The sequence below is a fragment of the Melanerpes formicivorus genome, unplaced genomic scaffold (assembly GCF_026170545.1).
Source record: "Melanerpes formicivorus ecotype bairdi unplaced genomic scaffold, bMelFor1.0.p_v2 SCAF_39, whole genome shotgun sequence".
In the NCBI taxonomy this organism is placed as follows: Eukaryota; Metazoa; Chordata; class Aves; order Piciformes; family Picidae; genus Melanerpes; species Melanerpes formicivorus.
Genome location: NW_027142391.1, coordinates 5,556,040 through 5,576,091, shown reverse-complemented (window position 1 = coordinate 5,576,091; position 20,052 = coordinate 5,556,040). Strand labels below are relative to the sequence as shown.

At 48.2% G+C, this 20,052-nt stretch overlaps 1 protein-coding gene across 2 annotated transcripts in view; it reads right to left on the bottom strand.

The window, feature by feature from the left end:
• Positions 1-3,455, bottom strand: part of DISP3 (dispatched RND transporter family member 3) — a 44,790-nt gene extending 41,335 nt beyond the window's left edge. For both annotated transcript variants that reach the window (XR_010989736.1, XM_068158431.1), the window contains exon 1: positions 3,289-3,455. The gene's annotated coding sequence lies outside the window, so the exon portion shown is untranslated. The remainder of the gene's footprint in view (positions 1-3,288) is intronic.
• Between the last annotated feature and the right edge of the window lie 16,597 nt (positions 3,456-20,052).

The window sequence follows — 20,052 nt, the reverse complement described above, 5'->3', positions numbered from 1 at the left end:
GAGAGCTGATTATTGAGCACCTTTCATTACTGAGCCCAAATCTACAGTCAGATACTTTTAAACAAACACTGAATTAAAAAGTAAGTGAAAGGTGAAATCTTTTGCACTACATTGAGAAATGGAACAGGCTTTGATTTTTTAGAATGAATTAATCTGCTCAATTCTCATCTATGTCAGTGCTTGATAAGATTAGAGGATTAAACCAACTGTATGCTAAATGCTTTGTGCTAAAGAGAGTCTTGCCGGGATTTGCTGCATGTTGGCGTGCACAGGGACCACGGCAGCATCACCCAGAGACCCTGGGACTCACAGAAGGACCTGCTCAAACTTCAGAAATAAAAATCCCAGCTTATCCAGATTCTCCATATGCCGTCAGGGTATGAACTCCTCTCCCTCTCCAGTTCCAGTCAAGCTTACTTATTAAGTACTTGTACCCAAAAGGCAAATCTTTGTATAAGCAGCACTCTTCTCAGAGCACTGAGATCACAAGAGGATTTCAGATGTGTTGTGGTTTTTCTGGGTGAAAAAAGCTAACACCATAATCACACCCTCCCCCTGTGCCACGCCAAAGCACATCACCCTCGTGCTGTGAGGTTACATACACACACATCACAGCCACCCCCCTCAGCACAGCTTGGTGAAAACATTCTGGCACTTCAGACATGATGGATACAGAAGCGGTGGAAGTTCTCCTGTAACTTAACCACTTCTTCTGTTGGCCTGACAAAGGCATTTGTGATGTTTAATTCATTGATGCTGAAAAAGCAGAAGCTCAGGGGAGGCATGGCCAAGGATGTAGTAGGTACTGAGAGAATTTCTAGTACCTAGCAAAGGCATTCTTCCCAAACACCTGAAAACTAACAGATCCCACCAGTGTGAAATCCCTCCTTTCTGTGTCCCCAAATTACACAGTGCCAGTCAGCTACTGTCACCCTGACTCCCTGTAAGTGCCTTGCTCCACTGGTGTAAAGAGACAGCATGTCAACAAGGGTATTTGTCAACAGAGCTATGAACACCAGAATATAGCCAGGGAGGTAAATCTAGATGGAGTGTCAATGACTTCTGAGGCTGGATTTGGCCTTGCACACTGCAGAAACTGAATCACAACCTCCACCACGGTGGGCAGTTGGAACAAGGCTGATGCTACTTCCCAAACACCAGCCTTGTTCTCACACATTGTGCTGTCACATATTGCTGTGGGCCATTTGTCCCTTAGCCTTTCCCCATGTGTGTCTAGGTCAAACAGTCACAAACACTGATGGCTGGATTCCCTTCAATCATTTTTCTATTAGATGAGCATTCTCCTTCTGTAGTGGAGTATTTTCCTTGTGGGAATACAGTAGGTACTCATGAGGGGAGCAGGAAGAAAGAAGGAATGGGTCGTTTATCTTATTAAGTACTTCCATTCTGTCTTTGTTGTCTTTTTCACTAGCTCAGGTCTGTTTTATTCCAGGCTTAGGGAATCAAACTATAAGGCTCCAAAGGGGCAAAGAGACTGGCTTGATGAGGATAACCTCTGAAGACGCATCCAGTATGATAAAAGCCTTGTAGCTATTGAAACATCTCCCTTCAATACAACCTTATTGTGTTGCTAGGTTTCCATCTAGACGCACAGCCTAAAAGAGCAATCAGAGGAAGCTGATGCTGTGAATAATATCTTTATCAACACTTCAGAAGGTTGTTGGGGAGGAAGAGGGAAAGAATATTGTCCCCAAGCAAAGTTTTACTGGTGAGAATAGAAAGGTAGTTTCAAAAGTTCACCCAAATTTTCACGGGGAAAACAATGAGCTCATCGGATAGCTGATGTTATGTGTCTAAGTGTGTGGCTCTGTGAGCAAAAAGTGTGTTTATTCTGTCAATCTGAATTGTAAAAGCACTTTTCTTCCAACACACAAGTCCTCATCTCACTTGACTCATGTCTTGCAGCTGCAGAAGAGCGTACGCATCAGCCTTGTTTTAAAGGAACTTCTTTGCATGTTACAGTAAACCCTGACAGATTCTGCACAGCTGTCAAAATGCTACCTTAATATTGCATAAGCTGAAGCTGCTAACCAGCAGGCTGCTGTGCCTGTGCACACCACAAAAGGGCAAGAGGAAGCGGGCAAGGTAGATGTCAAGTCCTGCACGCCTGTGGGACTTCCCACTTTCATCTTACTCCATCTGCCCTAAAGGTACTCAGTTATACTCAGCCCCCAGCAGCTCCCATTCTTCTCCAGTGCTTTTAAATACTTGGGCAGTGGCACCCAGTCCCACTCTTTTGGTTTGGTTGTCACATCACCAAATAGGGAGGAACAAGGAAGAGTTCATTTCTGCAGGACATGAATGGCTTTGGAGACCACCAGGACTGGGCTGCACTTGTGATGTTGCCAAGCAGTGTAAGACCCTTACTAAGTGACCCAGGCCGTTTAGACAGGAAAAGTCAATTTCTACACAAGCCAGTATAAACCAGAAAGGTTACCTTACATGTGCCAGGTACATGATTCTCTTTACCTCTACACAAACACCTGACATTAGCTGCTGTCCATGACGAGGACTCTGCCCTGAGCATGAAGGAGGGCTCTCCTTTCCTAGGGGAAACTGGAAACCCTCCGTGAAGCCAGGAACACAACGCTGCTCAGTCCTGGCACCCAACTTTTTCCCCAGGAGAGCAGCCCTGCTACAGGAGCAGCTCAATCAGCTCATCATAGAGACAGCCTCCCGGGAACGGCTCTGGCTGTGCATATTCATGAACCCTCCAGAGCTTCCAGGGAGAGTTGGCTAAACACACAGCCCAGGGACTTCTCTGGTGCATCCGCAGCAAAGGAAAATAAAAAAAACAACAAAGAACCACGGTTATAAATAAGGGTGCGGGGGTGGAGGGCTTTAAGAAATCAACAACAGCAACAAAAAAAAGTAAACTGAGGAGGGGGAGGACGAGGAGCGCGGGGATGGGGAACGAAGAGAGAGGGGATGGGAAGCAAAGGGATATGGAGCAAAGGGATAGGGAAAGGGAGCAGGGGATGGAGAGTAAGGGGATGGGGAACAAGAGGATGGGGATAGAGAGCGAGGGGACAGGGATGGAGAATGAGATGTGGATGGTGGGTAACGGCACGGGGAGCGAGGGGATAGGGATGGTGAGCGAGGGGAAACTGCTCTCCTCTTCCCATCGCCTGCCACACCGGGACCCGGGGCGACCTTCGCAGGCAGACCCGATCGGCGGGCTCTAGGAGAGGGTTCAACGGGAGGCAGCCGTGCCCGCCGCCCCCCTCATGCCCCTTGCCGGGCTGCACCGCGGAGCGCAGCACTCACCTCCGCCCGGGCCGGGCAGCAGCAGCAGGGGGGTCGTATCGCCGCCGGAGCACAGCCGGGTAGCGCGGTGCCGGGTGCCAGCCCAGCGGCGCCGAGCACAGCTCCCGCTCCCCGCAGCCCTCACCCGGCTGCCAGCCGCCGCCACCGCCGCTGCCTTTTAATGTCGCTCCGCCGTGCGCCGCGGCCGCCTGCTCAGCACGGCCCGCCGGCCCCCGGGGGCGGAGGACAGGGCGGGCAGCCGCCAGCCCCCGCCGCTGCGCTGCAGGAGCGGAGCTCCGGCCGCTGCCCGCTACCGTCCCGCCGGGCTGCGGGTAGCGCTGCGGACGCTCTATAAACCCTGCCCCTAGTGCGGCACCCTCGCCGCGCCGGCCCCGCTGAGCCAGCCCCGCCGCGGGGCCCGGCCCCGAGCGGAAGGGCGACCGCCTCCGCCCGGCGTGCGGAGCGTGGGACGCCTGGGAACGGCCCCCGGCTGAGTCTTGCCCGGGCAGTTTTTCGGCGGAGGGGGCAGGGAAGGGCAGAGACTGCGGGACTGGGGGTGCTGGGGACCAGCCCGGGATGTGAACAAGCCCGGGACTGGTTCACAGGGCAATGCCCGCTTTAACGGGCTGCGGGGGCGTGAGTGCGGCTCTGCAAGCACTGCCAGCATCCCGGTACCGGGCGGATCTTGGAACAGAAACTACCCGAAACTTTTGCAGCATCTCGCCAGTGCCATGGTGCGTCCGATAAGGGCCGGGGCTCGGGAAAGGACTCCGGGCTACCTGCTGGTACTGCCAGTGCTGAACGCGCACACAGGAGCCATCTATGTGCTTTGAGTGGCAGAGGGCTGCAGCAGCAACCCCCGAATTGGGTAGGAGTCATTAAATGGGAGGTGGCAAGGCTTGTTAACTAGGGTGGTACAGAAAAATCTCTGTTGTATTTCTGCTTACCCCTTAGGAACAAGGCATTCTCATCATCTAACATGCCCCTTGCCCCTTGCCTTGGCTTTCAGGTGTTGGAGGAGTCCTGGTTATGTTAAAGACCACCCAGAGGTCAGAGACTTCGTGCAGTGAGGACAGAAGGTCTCTAATGACTGTTGGATACATCAGTCTTGTGTTTATTTACTGCACACTCTTCTGTGACTCCTCTGGTTTTGGAGGCAGGAAGAGAACACATCCCCTCATTCTCGAGCTGGTTACTGCGGTGATGTGTTTGTTACTCCTGCAAAAGCAGGATTATATCTGTAAATTGCTGAACCTGATGGAATGGTTTTCAATCAGGCTGCATTACAGAGGTGACCTAACATCTTTTGTCCACTCTTCTTGCCTATTTGAGCATTGATGATACTTAGGAAACAGATCCCTCACCTCAGGTTTTGGATGGATTTGTCAAGTCAATAACAACTAGAGAGCAGCACAGGCCCATCACCTGAGCCTGTCTCCAGGCAGGCAGCTGTGTCAGAGCCATTGGATCTTTCTGATGCATCACCCAAAGTGAACAGGAAGCCAGGCAGACAAAACCACACCATCATCTTCCTTGTGGAGCTCCAAGGAATGCAGATTTAATGAGTCTCCTCAAGTAAAACTGCATTACACCAGTGCTGTGCAGTAATGCCAGTGATGGAGATTTCTACAGAGAAGGTGATGGTGAGGGGTTGGCAATTTTGTTGAAAACTGCGAGTAAATGGTAAAGGTGAGAATGGCTTTTTCTAACTTTGCTGGTGATGTGTGCAGTGCCCACGTTAATGGGAGGGCAGTGCTCCATCAATCACACAGCAGAGCCCAGCGAGCTGCAGGGAGTTATCAGTAAGTCCAAGCACTCAGACAATGGCAGGATTCTCTTTGTCGGCATTTCTGACACCCCCCCGGGCGCTGCCAGCCTCACCCGGGCCAGCCCATTCAGCCCCCTGCTCCCCACCTCACATAGGAGTGCAGTGCATCAAGTCCTGCTAGGCAGGGGTGGGCAAGCAGATGGTGAGTGATGCTGACACACCTGCTGATGGAAGAACCATTCCCATCTCCTCTCTGCACACAGAAGTGCATCAGCTTGACAGCTTTAGCTTCTAAAACTTGTCCATGGCTTTCTGACAGCATAAACACACATGACACCTTCCTTCAGCTCATGCAGCACAGAGCTGCAGTAGCCCTTAGCCAAACTAGAGGTTTCTCTTGCAATGTTACTGCCTAATTATATATGTGAAGAACGTGCTTTCCCCTGCCACTACAGAGACACACAGACTGCCATTCATCTGCTAAATACCACCCCATGAACACAGAGGGGTCTGCACAGCACTCAAAAAGCTCTGTCGTGGAACACTCACCCACGGTACTCACACATACACATGCACAAAGGTCCCAGAGCTTCATTACAGACTCCACTAACAATGCAAATGTGCCTACAAAGATTTGGCATTATTTGTGGGTTTTATTAACCCCCAGGGCACAGACAAACCGACTGGGGTGCTGCGTGCTGCTGCTGTCCTCATTAACCAGGCAGGTGCCCAAACACACGTGTGACACCAAGAGACATCAGCCCTGTACTGCAGTCTTCCTTAGCAAGCTGCCTGGCCACAGGCACACAGGCATAAGCAGGCAGCAGAAGGCTTGCTGCTGCACCGAAAGGATGCTTCTGGAGCTGGGAAGCTGAAGGGAAACATCTTCCTCTTTATTCATATTCTCTAACCTTCTCAGAGCCTCAGCAGCACTGCCTTCCACACCCACACCAGGCATTCTTCTTGCTTCTGTTTATGGCCCCTCTTTGAAATTCCAACTGCTCATCTATGCAGAATAAAACTACCCAGGCAATCTTTCCTGCTCAGGTGCTCATTACGAAGGCATTAAATAATGCCAGGCAGGCTCTCTTAGGCCTTGTAGATTTTATCTGAGGGGCTTTCAGCTTCCACAAGGTCTATTACTGCCTGATTGCCTGAAAGGCTTTCGAGTTTGTTCCCGCATTACAGCAGAGAGGGCTGGGCAACAACTGAGCACTGAGCTTCTATTAAACACCACTGGTGGCTTAGGAGCCAGGCTGGGAAAGGTGAAATGTGTACATCTGGGAGTGAGCCATGAGGGCATGCAGAGCTGCCAGTGTGTCCTGGGAGTGTACAGGATGCTGTTATGTGTGTCTGGATGTTAGAGGAGGGGCTGGCTCCAAAGGTGGACATGAGTGCAAGACTGTAGATGCATAAAAAACGAGTGGGCTTGTGTCTGTTGGCCTGATCTTGGCCACACAAATGTCACTGTAGTATTAGGGCTTTGGAGTTGGTGGAATTTGTGGTGACACAGCTGCAAACAGAGTCAGGCCCTGGTAGTTCAGACCTTTCCTATTTGAACTGCTAGCTTTCTCCAAGCATGTGCTGTTAGCCAGGACTCAAAGCAAGACTGTTTGAATAAGCTTAAAATATTGAAAGAAAAGAATGCCCCAGAAAGAAAAGGCAATAGCCCCCAAAGCCAGAGAGGGTCTGTTTCATCTGCTGCCAGCTAAGTGTCCCAGGGCAATCTGCAGGTACATCAAATGCCCCTCAGCTCCTGGGGAAATCCCTAAAAGGATGTTAAGCTACAGCTAAAACATATTTTCAGAGGAGAAGAATGGGGAGTGGGGAACAAAACAGTGATTAGAAACATTCCTCAGCCTTTTCAAAGTTGTGCTCTTTGTTTTCCAGCCCCTTCCTTTCCAAGAAGTCAGACCTTTTCACCTCATTTTTCCTATCCCAAACATCCTGCTTCACACAGCATCAAGGAAAGGGATGTTTCCTATTTGTCCACAGAACTAACAAAGCTGCATCACGTGCTGTTTCTGTGTGAACTGTATTTGTAAACCTCAGCCCTGACCTGATCGAGTGAAACAGCTCCTAGTTACCACTGACTCTGGCCAGAACTCAGACTGCCAGCCGATTACTTCTTATTCAGGCAACACTGGTACTCAAAAATTATGTTAAACATTTCCCAGACGCAGAAACAATCACTTCCCCAAAGAGCACAGAGGTGAAGGCACGCAGCCAGCCAGCCCCTTCTTTTATTGGATAACATTCCTCATATATTTCATGAGAGCCAGATGGCACCATCTGAACATCAGTGAGCCTGCAAGCCTTCAGCCACAGCAGTGCAAGGCGAGCGTGACCCAGCCCTGGTGCACAGCAGCTCTGTGCTGGAGCTGTGGCCAGCTGCATCTGCCTGTGCAAATGACACAGGACACAGCACAGCACAGGATGACACAGGACACTGGACAAGACAGCACAGGACACAGGATACAGGACAGAGCACAGGATAGCAGAGGACACAGCCCAGGACAGCAGAGATCGCAGCACAAGACAGCACAGGGCACGGGACAGCAGAGGACAGGACATGAGGAGAAGGCTTTTTTACATTCAAGCCACAGCACAGATTTGCAGGTGGAGACCTAAACTGCCACTGCTGCCAGGTACAATCCCACATTTTGAGGGCAGGAACAGTTTCTTGTGTCCTGAAGCTCTCTGGGAAAGCAAAACCCACCTGCAGATTGCCCGAGCCAAAGAAACAGCTGTGAAGGGAGACAGAGTATGTTCTAAACCCCTGCGGTGTGTGGGGCTTTTTCCTTGCAATTAAGGAAAGCTAATGGCTTTATGGGAGTTGTTTGTTCAGAGGCCTTCACTGCACTGTTTAATGGAGTTGCACCAGCATTCCCCAAAGGCTCCCAGACTGCATTAGCATCCCACAGCTCCCATCTACCCAAAGCAGCCTCCCCACCCTGACGTCTCTGCCCTGGAGTGCGTGGAGTGTGGGACTGTCAGGGCTGCCATGCCTCCTGTGCTTCCCTTTCCACCCCAGTCTGGAAGCCCGGGGGTTTCATGAATATTCATAACATAAACATTAGCAATCAGTATTGTGCAATTTGGAAAAAATATATTATAGGCAAAAAGAACTGGGAGAGAGCAATGAGAGAGACTCTTTACTCCTGAGCTCCGGGAACTACTGAATAACATTTTCCTGAGCTGGAACTGGTGGTTTTAAAATGCAAATCAGTCTGGGGTTTTGGAGAGACATTGGGCAAAAAAAAAAAAGGACCCATAGAGCAAAGCTTGATTGTATTGTAATGAATGTGGGATTTGCAGAGCTGCTTCCTGCCAGTAAAGGCACAATGGATGCAGGCTGGGGACTCAAGAAGCCCTGAGGCTTGTCCCCAGCTAGCTGTGCCACTGACTACCCAACCTTGAACAAGACATCCTTTCCTCTAGTTTAGCCTTCTCATTAGAGGGCATCAGGGAGGGGAGAGACATGAGGCCACTTCTGTGCCTCCTGCTGAGGTTGTGTGCTATTATAGAGTTAGATAATGAGTGGACTCAGTGATCTTAAAGGGCTTTTCCAACCTAAATGATTCTATGATTGTAGGCCACTCCGAGGTGGAAGTCAGCAGAACAAATGTGGCAACTGTCTCCACACAGGGACCAATGGTCTTCTAGCAGATGTTACTCAGCCTTTCCTACTTCTTTTCCTATTGCTATTTCCATTACTATTGCTACTGCTATTGGTATTGCTATACCTGTTCCTGTTCTTGTTCCTCCTCATATTCCTATTCCTAGTTCATCTTTAGCCTTGTGGGTTTGTTGTCCTTGTGTTTTTCTGTAGAGCTGCTCTCCTTCTTGAGCCCAAGAATCTGAAGAACCTCTTTTGTAATTGTTCAACTCTTCTTTTTCACATCCACTCATAGAGCATCTCATACCATTTTACTTGCCTCCCATTAGAGTCATCCCAATAGAGACTCCATCACGTAGATCACAGTAGAGTTGAACACAGAAGGGGATAACTTTTACTATAGGTAGATTTTCTTCTAATTGTTAGGAGTATAAACATAAACAACAGTCTATAAAGACAGGAAATGGCCTGATGCACATTGCAGTCCAGAGAACCTCTGTGTTTCTCTATTCCTGGACCCCCAGAATCCACTCTGGGATCTTGAATAAGTCACTCTGGTTATCTCTGCCTTCTAGCCATTTATTTGGCCACTGTTGCTGCCTCTTATCAGCTGCCTTCACCACATTCTGACCCCAGTGGTAGTGAATTGGAAAGGGTGAACTGGTGCCCCTTCAAAGCCATCCTCTGCCACTCACAGGCTGCACACTCCTCTTCCCAATACATCCAGCAGTGCTCCCTGCCTTGTACAGCAGTGAAGGAAGGCTGATGAATCTGGCATTTAGAAATCAAGTTGACTCCACAAGGTCACATCAAAGAGGCCAAAAATCACAGTCAGCTGGCACTAGCCTTCACTTATTACACACCAGAGAGAATATTAACTGGTAAAGCAAAGGCAAAGAGTGCCATATTCCATTACCAGTCCCCTGAGCACCCCTGACACCATGGAGGGAGGGCTGTTAACTGAGCTCCTCAGCTCCATTCTCACTGGCAGAAATGCCCTAGCATCTGCCTGACCTTCATACAGCAGAAGTCTCAAGTCCTTGCATCTGCTGTGTGTCACAGACAGAAATCACTTGGAGCCTTCTGTGTCCTGATGCACTTCAGAAATTATCTCTGTGATGAAGGCAAGTTCCCAAAGGAGAAATACACCACCAGGAGAAGGGGTCACAGTGGGTAAGGTCAGAGCATTCCAATAATAAAAAGCCAAGATGCCAAAAGGGAGGGTTTCAAACCTGTATTTAAACCCCTAAGCACCAGACCTGAAGCTGTCATTACCTGGAACAGAATTTGTGAGTGCTCAAAGCATTCCAAACCCAGCCATTTGTTTCCAAATATGTAGACAGGAATAAAAAGCTTCTCCAAAAATGCTCTACTGTACCAGCAGAAAATTTCAGCTCCTCACTGGAAACACACATCTTGAAGAGGCACTGTCTGGAACCAAAATATACTGGTTTAAGCTGAACTATTTGGGGGTTCAGATATTCAGATATATCTTGAAGTAATAACATAAAAACATGCTTAAGCAAAGCACTCTTTCTTACCCCTTTCCCATCAGCTATGCAGGAGGACAAGAAGGAGAGGAAAACAAACTAATCAGACACTGAAACAAGATACTCACTGCCACTTTGGAGACACTAGGGAATGTTACCATTCCCTTCAAATACTAGAGAACCAAGCTCCAGAAGTGATTCTAAGTCAGAAAATTACCAGGAATCAGAAATTTCCTATAACCCCCAACATTCCTGGGAAGGTTCTAGATGAGAAATTCCTACCAAGCAAATGGATTGCTCAAAATCAAACCTTCCTCTCCTGGTGTAAATTGCCATGAGCAGCATGTGGGAAATGTTCTGGTGTGCACCTAACAAAGGCAGGGCATACTCAAGCTCAATGATTAATGCAGAAGAAGCTGTCACTCAAATTCCACACACTGATATCAGGTGTTTTCCCTGTTAATGTTACCACTGGGGGGGGAAGAAAGGGAAAAAAAAAAAGAGGGAAAAAAAATGTGGTGTGGAAGGAAAACATGGGCCAAATTCATAGCTGCCATAAAACAGTGCTGTTCCATTTTGACCCCAGAAAGCCTGGCCAGCTCCTAGCAATGGAGCATATGACTCATTACCTGTCTATGCAAACACCCAGTAGAAAGGAGTTCCATGTGGTATCCGCTTGGCAACTAAATCTTTTGTTCCCCTCTAAAATAGCATGCAGAGGTATCTCAGCAGCAGCTATTTATATATGGGAAGCAAAGCAGCTAAATGTTCCTTTCATCTCTGGGTCCTTCCACCTAGCCAAGCAAAGCAACCTGCCTTAGATGATGAAACAGGATTAAAGCTTGTGCTGTTTTCACACCCCAAGCAAACAGGGAGTGCAGCTGAAATCCTCCACCTATTCTCAGTGCAGACATTTAAGGAAGAATTTTTGACTGCAGTGTAGTGAGACCCTGGCCCAGGTCACCCAGAGATATCGTAGATAACCTATCCCTGCCCAGCATCTGGGGCACTGACAAACCTGCTCCTGTTGCAGATGTCCCTGCTGACTGCAGGGAGGTTAGACAAGCTGACCTTTTAAGATCACTTCCAACCCAAACCATTCTGTGATTCTATGATTTTCTGAACATCAGCCTGCTTCAGCTGCTTGGTGGGGAGGGATGTTGTTCTAATTCATGGGGGAGGAAGCTAACAGCTGGTTTGGTTCTCCCAGAGAGAGCAAGAAGCCACGTGTGAGCCTGAGCACTGCAGCCTTGGCAGACAGATGAGGACTGCCTTTTGCCAAAGTGGATGGCTTCAGGCTAAGACAGGCCAGCTCTGTCTGTTCTGGTGGTCATTCACCAGAGGCCTTCACAGCACTGTCTATGGGTTTGTGTCCATATGGAAGGCTGTGACCTGCAGCCATAGCAGTGAGGGGGCAGATCCAGCTGTGCTGCCTCTGGAGGAGGCTGTAGCTGAGAACTAGAACCATCACTGCAGAAGAGTCCCTGGACTTTCAAAAGGGAGAAAAGTGCTCCTCGGGAAGCAGGGCTGGAGAAACATCTTTTGCAGTTTCTTTTGGTGGCGTGTCCCTATTTACTGCCACAGTGCTATCAGTGTAAAGGCGAAGAGAGAAGTATGAACAGGGAAGCAGACAGACAAAACAGCCATAGCAAAAGCTAAAGTGTACATAAACTCAGCCTGGCAGATTGATAAAATATTCTTAGACAAGAAACAGACAGCATGAAAGACAGGAAGATGGAGAGAGAGAGATTTAGAAGTGAACTTAATACTGGTGTGATTTATTTGCATTAAGCTGAAGCAGTGTGTGTGGCTTGGGTTTTGCTTGTTTATTTTGCTTCCCAGACTGCCTCAGGTGCTGGCAGAGCATTGTTTTGTTGGAGCTGCAGTCATGGGATGTATTGGAAATTCATTGTCCTTGGGGAAAAATGAGGAGAGTTTCATTAAAGTCTGGAAAAGTTCTTCAGGTTCTGAAACTCAGAAGAGTTACCCAGGAAGCAGTCTGGATCTCCTCCCTGTAGTGAAAGCCCAGCTTTGTCTCCTCAGATCCAGAACACCAGAAACTATCAGCAGCCTTCCTACTGTGCCTCACATGAGGACGTTCTGCACATTATGGAAATTTTGTCCATCCAGCCATCCCACAACAGATGGCAAAGCAGTGAGAATGGCCGGAGCTGGTGGGTGGTATGGATGTATTTACTTTAATAAGGCCCAGAGATTAAAGTTCCACCAGTGCCCATCAGTGGTCTGCCTCATTCATTCATTTACAATTCTTTCCCATTTTCCCCTGCAGTTACATTCTAGAATTGTAGGTTTTTGGGTCTCTATAACCATGCAGTGTAGCTCACATGACCCAGCCCCAGAACAGGGCATCCAGGATCTCTCCCAGGATCCCTCTTGTAATCCAAACTCTAGCATCAATCTGTGGAACACTGAGCCCCTTTCAGCCCACAGAGATGGGACTGTGGTCATGCAGAACCTCTTTTGCTATGGTCAGGCTGGACAAAAGAGAAGGAAGGAAAGTGGAAAAGCAGGGGAATATGTGGGAAGGAGAAGAGGAGAAAGAGAAAATGAGTGAAGGAATGAAGGATTAAAAATGGTACAACACAGGAGGAACACTACAGCATCAGACTAGCACCTGTAATTGCTGCTCCAGGATTTGTGCTAGATGGATAAAAACATTGCAGAGGAGGAACTTTCTTATGTCTAGCATGAAACTAGGGGGGAAAAAAAAAGTAATAGAAATAAAAGGAAAAAGTTAAGAGGAATAGGAGACAGTGACTGAAGTTGTGCAGTTAAAACCCAGCAAGCCCAGCTACATGAATGCTGGAGAAAGGGAAGAGAGAGATAGCTCATGGAGAAGCTTGTTGGAACACCATAAAAATCAGTTCTTTCCAGACTTAATGTGCTCCACACTGCCTGCAAAATCTGGGCTTGGAGCACCATCCATTTCCTGGGCGCTGAAGCACCAGGGAGCTGCACTCTCTAAGGTGCTCTTTGCTTTTGATTAATGGTGCTGTGACAAGTGCATTAAACCCAGCAAAAGTGAGTTTTATTAGACTCTGAAAACCAGGGTCCATCACTGCCCAGGCTGCTTATGAAACAGTCTGGCTTGAGAGCAGGGAGGCATTGCTGGTGAGGCATTGATGAGTCCTCCCACATCCACAGTCCATGTCTATTCCAAGCCCTTCAAAAGAGAGCAAGCTGGGTGGCTGCCACATTTACCAGTGCACATTTACCAGTGTTTCCTCTCAGAGAGACTTGGTTTCAGTGGCAGGTTATCATGAAAACCTAAGATGGACTTCAGGAAGTTCCATATGACCACCAGTTTGCAGAAGAGCTCTGTGAGTGAGACACAAAGGAGTCTAATTGTGGTTTTGGCTTGGGGGATTCAGATCTTCACAAGAAAGGTCTATGTGTAAGCTGGGCCACAGGACAAGGATGTGTTTTGATCTGTTCTGTGGTTCACTAAACCCACAGCCTCATTTATCCAGCTCCTGTTTCCAGAGACAAGTAAGAGGGTGAGAGCTCTCCCTCATTGTGACTCCAGAGCTCAGCCAAAGACCAAGTGTCACAACTCCTTGTTGCTGTCTGAGCCAGGAATGGTGCCAACCCAGCTGTGACCTTCTGTGCCCCTGAGCCTGCATCCTTGAACACTCCCTATCTCCAAGCAGCTTGTGCAGGGAATCTCACTCTCTGCTGCTGTAGTGAGTCACACAGCATGATATAGAATTACTAGAATCTAAGTTATTAATTGTCTACAACAATTAGCCAGGACGCCTGGGCCTTCAGGCACCTTTGTTACGTGTGGGAGCCAATTACAGTCTCATACATATTCATGTCACTTCATCTACAAACTGTGAGAGTTGCTCTCTCAGCTCTCTCCCCTTTTTCTTCACTCACAGGCAGCCCATCCTGAGCCAGGAAGGAGAAGCAGTTTCCTTTCCTTTCACGTTTCACTGAAATCAAATATTTGCTGTGGCCGTAATTGATGTACTGGAAATGCAGAACCAGCACATTTGACAGGCAAGAACAGAAATGGCCTGGCCAAACCTCAGTCATGTCTTACAAGAGGAGATGCAGAGTCTTGCTGGACTCCCTGCAGTCATCTGCTCTATCAACACACGACAATAAATCCAGCTGAGCTTGATGAGAGGCATCTTTCACAGTCAGCAACCACCTTGGCTCCATCTGAGCCCACAATTACCAGCTCTCAGGGTGTAGATCAGTGTGGTCAGTGTATTGCCAGTGAATCTGATGGATTTAGGTGAGTTTATACCCACTGAGGACCTTGACAGTAAGTGCTGAGTGAGACACAGGGCTGCACCAGGTAAGTCATGCCTGCATGGCTCTGGTCCCCATGGGTATCTCGACACTTCACTGCTTCCCAAGGTTTCTCTGAGGTTACATCTATAAATACCCATGTGCTGTGCTCCTAGGGAAACACTGACCCTCTGAATGCACAGAGTCACAGGATCATGGAATGGTGGGGGGTGGAAGGGACCTCTGGACACAACCTAGTCCAACCCCATTGCTAACACATATTCCTCCAGATCAGGCTTCATAGGAACACATCCAAGTGGGTTTTGAAAGTCTGCGGTGGAGGACACTCCACAGCCTCTCTGGGCAGACTGCTCCAGGGCTCCATCACCCTCTAAGTAAAGAAGTTTTTTTCTTAAATGAAACCTCCTTTGTTCTATTTGCCTCTTGTCCTTTCACTGGCCATCACTGAAAAGAGCCAAGCCCCATCCTCATGAGCTTCACAGTTTGGATATCATTCAGACTACGCTTGACCACAAAAGGAGATGGAGCTGGTGCTGGGCTGAGTGCCTGGAGCTGCAAGTGAGCTCCATGGGAGTCTTCTAAGAGCCCTCACCACAGCAGGGTCAGAGCCTGACCAAGCAGGAACGTGTGTGCCTTGAGAATCCATTGATCCATCAGAGAGCCCATTTAATATCTCGCTCACAGCAGCTATCCAGGAGCTAAAATGTTAAATCCATAACCTGCTCTCGAGATTTATTGTCCTGAAGGCCTTTATGACTCTTGTGAGCTTTGGAGTGCAAAATAATGTTAGAAACACATGTTATTTATCTGCCACGCTGGAGAGACTCCTCCTCAGCCATCACTGTCTGCTGTGGAAATAAATCCCTTTTTAGGAAACAAAGCTATTTCTGTCACACAGGAGACCAGCTGAAGCTTTGGAAAGAGTCTGATTTTAATATTGCTAATGTTTGCTTTTTGGGTTCGTGCACCCAAACAACTTTCTGAAGAGGCCTGATTGATTTTGCCTTTCCAGTCATTTTCAATCAGCCTCTTCACCAGCTGGTAAGAGGCTGGTAACAATATTGGGAAGTGACTGGTGATTTGGGCTGCTTCACTTCCCTTATGGACACCAGCTCAGGAAAAATCAATAACAGATTAAATCGCAGCGGGCAGTGTGACCAGTGAGAGAGTGGCTGGTGCTGTGAGAGGGAAAGAGTTTCTATTTTTTAAAATTAGAGATAAATTGGAAAAAAGATAAGTTGGTGGCTTTGTCAGAGGTAGCCGTGTCAGGAGGGTACTGGTACAGACAGGGCCTACTTCAGCACCCTACATCATATTAACTTGTGACCGGGACACAGTATTGGGCACTGCTGTGAAGTGAAACCCCTGTGTAGTACACTGCACAGCCTGCTTCTCCCCCATTACTCCTGATTTATGCCATCTAACACCATTAACTTGAAGAAAGTTCCTCCTGACTTAACACCAGTACAAGATCAAAGCCAGATTCCTCATTCTGAGAAACAGAAAGTGTCACACAGGCTTCTGCTCCAGCCTCCTGCAAACAGTTTCCAGTTCCTCTGTGAGGAGCAAACCTTTCTGCTTTGAATTCACAATGCCTGAGCTCCCCCAGGGCAGTGGGAGAGACAACATCAACAGATTTTACGTGTCCCCCGTGAGCTTTTTGCCGTCTGTTTTGCTTCCTGTGTCCTGTGGTAGGACAAGGGACAATGGATACAAACTGCAGCACAGGAAGTTTCACCTCAACATCAGGAAAAACTTCTATACCTTGAGGGCGATGGATCCTCTGTGACCTGCCCTAGGTGACCCTGCTTTGGCAGAGGGGGTTGGACTCGGTAATCTCCACAAGTCACTTCCGACCTCTACGATTCTATGATACTGCCCTGAGCAAGAGCAGCACCACTCAGGTTGCTCACAGTAAGTTCTGGACTCTGCTGATCTCAGTGTCTCAAGTTATTGGCCGGTTTTATTCGAGGGTTCCTGCATGTTGCAGTCAGTGGCTGGTAAACGCAAATGTTTTATCTCTCAACAGCTTAATTTCATCTCTCAGCTATCTGCTGCTTGCTTTCTTCCCCTTTGTTTCCTAGTTCATAATTTTTCCCTTTTTATTGCAGGGATTCTGCCTGTGAGGGGAACTTTGCAGAAGAGAAAATAAGCAGCTCAGTACTTGATGTTATGCTCTCTGTTTCGAAGTTTGTTTCTCTTTCTTCTTCCACTGCATCAATATGAAGATGTTGATTCATAAGCAAAATAAAGGAAGTATATAAATACACTCTTCTTTTTCTTTTTGAACATAAAGCTCAAAGTTATGGTTCCCACAGCAACTATAACTCAACCTCAACGTGCAAATACATTAAAAGCAGGGAAATTATCACCCAAGGCAGCCATTGAATATGTGTGAGGGGATTATGTTACTGATAGCAGGAGGACTGCAAAAGGTTGTAATCTCAGAGATGTGAAACTGTTCAGGTCTGCCTCTGCCAAGATGTCACATTAGAAAAATAAGACACTTTGGAGATCTTGATCTTTATGGACATAAATGGGATTCAGTTTCACAAGACTTGCCCAAGGTGCTGTTGCTTTTACTGTTGAAATCCATCGGCCTCAAAGTGCTAAGTCATGTCAGAGCCAAAGACGTGGCTACTGAGCACAGATATGTGGGCTTCTGTGTTGTACAAGAGCTGATGAGGTGACCCAGAACCACACAGAGTTGAAGAGTCCAACAAAAAGGCACCAGAGCCCCCAAAACAAGGCATGCACTGTGTACCAGACCACACAGCTAGAAGAGACATTAGAGGATCTGCTGCATTCACATACACAATCTGTCATCCATCCTGCCTCTTCCAAGCCTGTATCATAGAATCATAGAATCATAGAATCATAGAGGTTGGAAGGGATCTGTGGAGATCATCTACCATTTCTGTTGAAGATCTGTGGAAAATTTTAAAGGTACAGCCTAAAACTACCACATTCATCTATCCCAACTCCCCTGCTAAAGCAGTTTTACCTAGGACAGGTTACAAAGGGACATATCCAGGTGGGTTTTGAAAGTCTTCAAGGAATAAGGCTCCACAAGCGGGCAGCCTGCTCCAGAGCTCTGGCCTTGTCTTCACCAGACTAAACAGCCCCAGGTCTCTCAGCCTTTCCTCACCAAATATATGTTCCTGCCCCTTCCTAGTCATCCTCATAGCCTCTGCTGGACTCTCCCTAGTAGACTCCTGTCTCTCTTGAACTAGGGAGCCCAGATGAGACCTCACCAGGGCAGAGTGGAGGGGGAGGACAACCTCCCTTGACCTGCTGGACACACTCTTCTGTGTTACCTTTCTTTTCAGCTGCTCTCTAGGAGAGGCACACTTCTGCAGTACAGCTTCTGAGAAAGGATTGGAACCTACAGGGACACAGATGAAAGACAAGAGGTCTTGGCCCCTCCAGCTCTTCCATACCCTGTCTGCCAAGGTATCCCAGTCACTGAAGGGAGATGTTTTAAGCACAAACTACATCCCAGGGGACTTTGGCTGAGTTAGTCTAATTATTTGTACAATAAGATGAAAGAGTGTTCTTGTTTCATAACAGCTTCAGCAAACAGAGTCCACCAGGTGCTGAGGCTCCTTTGTGAGGCCCGAGAGCTGAGAACTAATTAGTCCTAAATGGTACCCCTGACAAAGGCACAGGAGGAAGCAGAAAGCATGGTACACATGCCAAACCACAGCAGCTCCTTTCAAATGGCAGATCAAATAGGCACCACCACTTCAGAGGGTCACAGATGCCTCGAGCAACCAGTTGGTATTTACCTTAGACAGCAAGGAGAAAGGCATAGGAGGGTAGAAGAGGAACATAAAGAGGGCTGTCAGGACTGGCTCTCCTGAATGCTCCCTGCACTGCTCCCATAGGAAAGGGCTTTCCCTTACACTCAGGCCTTTGGGATCTGCAGGATTGCTCCCAGCACTGTTTGCCATTATTTTCCATTGGATGTGCTTTCAAACAAGTTTCACAGTCAGCTCTTTTAAATAAACATGAAGGCAGCAGCTTTGGAGAATACAGCTGGAGTTTGCAGAGCATGCTGTTTGATGTGTTGCATGATGCAGGAGATTGCGTGTGATCCTACAATTAAAGGCTGCATCACAGTCTAGCCCAGAAGGATTAACCCAACTTCTTCATGTTTCCTGACTGTGCAGGGCAGTGCTGGGTGCTCCTTTCACTTCTGCACAGCCTTTTGTAAGTCTCTCACCAATGCTGCAAAGAGGAGCCTTGATTCTCATCTCCTTCGAAACCTTCAGAAAGGGAGAATCTACCAATAAGCTGTGCAGGGCAGAGGTACCCTGGCCTCTTTATCAGCCAGTTAGTGGCATGCCCAGAGCCGGTTCCAATCAAGGGAATGCCTGAGAGGAGACACAGGCATGATGTGTTAGCTAAAGCAATTTCACAGTGAGGGTATCCTGCACACAGTCCTCAGTGTTCCACTTGCATGCCTTTATAAGATGAATGCTGTGCAGTGTCCATGGCTTATGTTTCCTTCTGAAGTACACATCAATTTCCTTTAACAGTGGCACAGTCCTGGATTAGACAAACCATCACTCTGTGACATGCTGGTAATCCCACAGCCAGACCAGTACACATTTGAAGGAACATCTCTGCTTGGATCTGAGCGGCTCTGACTTCACAGTGGCATGAATGACACCACCTTCAGCTCACTTAAATAGTGACAGCCCACAAGAAGTCCTGAATCTTACCCTGGAGTGCAGGGCATCAAAAAGACTAAAATCAACCCTTAGTCCCATTAATTCATCCTGCAACAAGGCATTTCATCAAGAAGTGCAGAAGCTCTGTAGTAGCTGAGCCCATTTCTGGCCTGAGGTTACATGCAGCAGCCTCTGGGGCTGCACCCAGTTCATGGGGGAGCAGAGCTGGCTCCAGGGATAAGACAGAGACCAATCATTCATAGCAACTCCTCTTTCTTTCTTCAGATCTGTGATCCATTAACCATGGCATAATCTGATGCTCACACCTGGACAGTTCTCTGCTAAGAGGGAAGTTTCTGGTGCTCAGGGCAGCACGTTAGTAACATCCAGGTCGCCGTTTACCTCTCCCAAAGCTGTGCACTCAGGAATATGCAGGCAGACACAAGGTGCAGGTACTCAAAGGCAGCAGCTAGAGTTCCCGTGGGCTGTTTGCACTGAATGATGCAGGCATTCATGAAGACCCCAGCAAGCATCTAAAATGCTGAGTGACCACTTCCTATGCACGATCAGGCACCCCAGCTGCTCAGGGGCTTGAAACATTTTGCTAGATGTGTTTGTCTGCAGAAGCCTCCATACCTTTGGACTCTTGTCACAAAACAGTCAGCCAGGAATGCTGCAGGCTTCCTCAGTGGAGGGTGAAGTAGTTAAGAGTATTGTTAAAAATCTGTGAGGTGTAAGATTGGAAAAAGCCTGGCACCTCTGACAGCCCTTCCCTTCAGGATTTAACTAACCCATCTCGGGACAGCTCCATTCTCCTTCCCGGCAAGCAACTCGTCCCTGGGAAGAGCAGGTTAAAGTTGCTAAATCCCCTGAACTGGCCTTGTCTTAGCCATTCCCCTGGTGTGCAGCAAAGCCTCTAGGGCTGAATGCCACTGTGGCATGGATCATGTT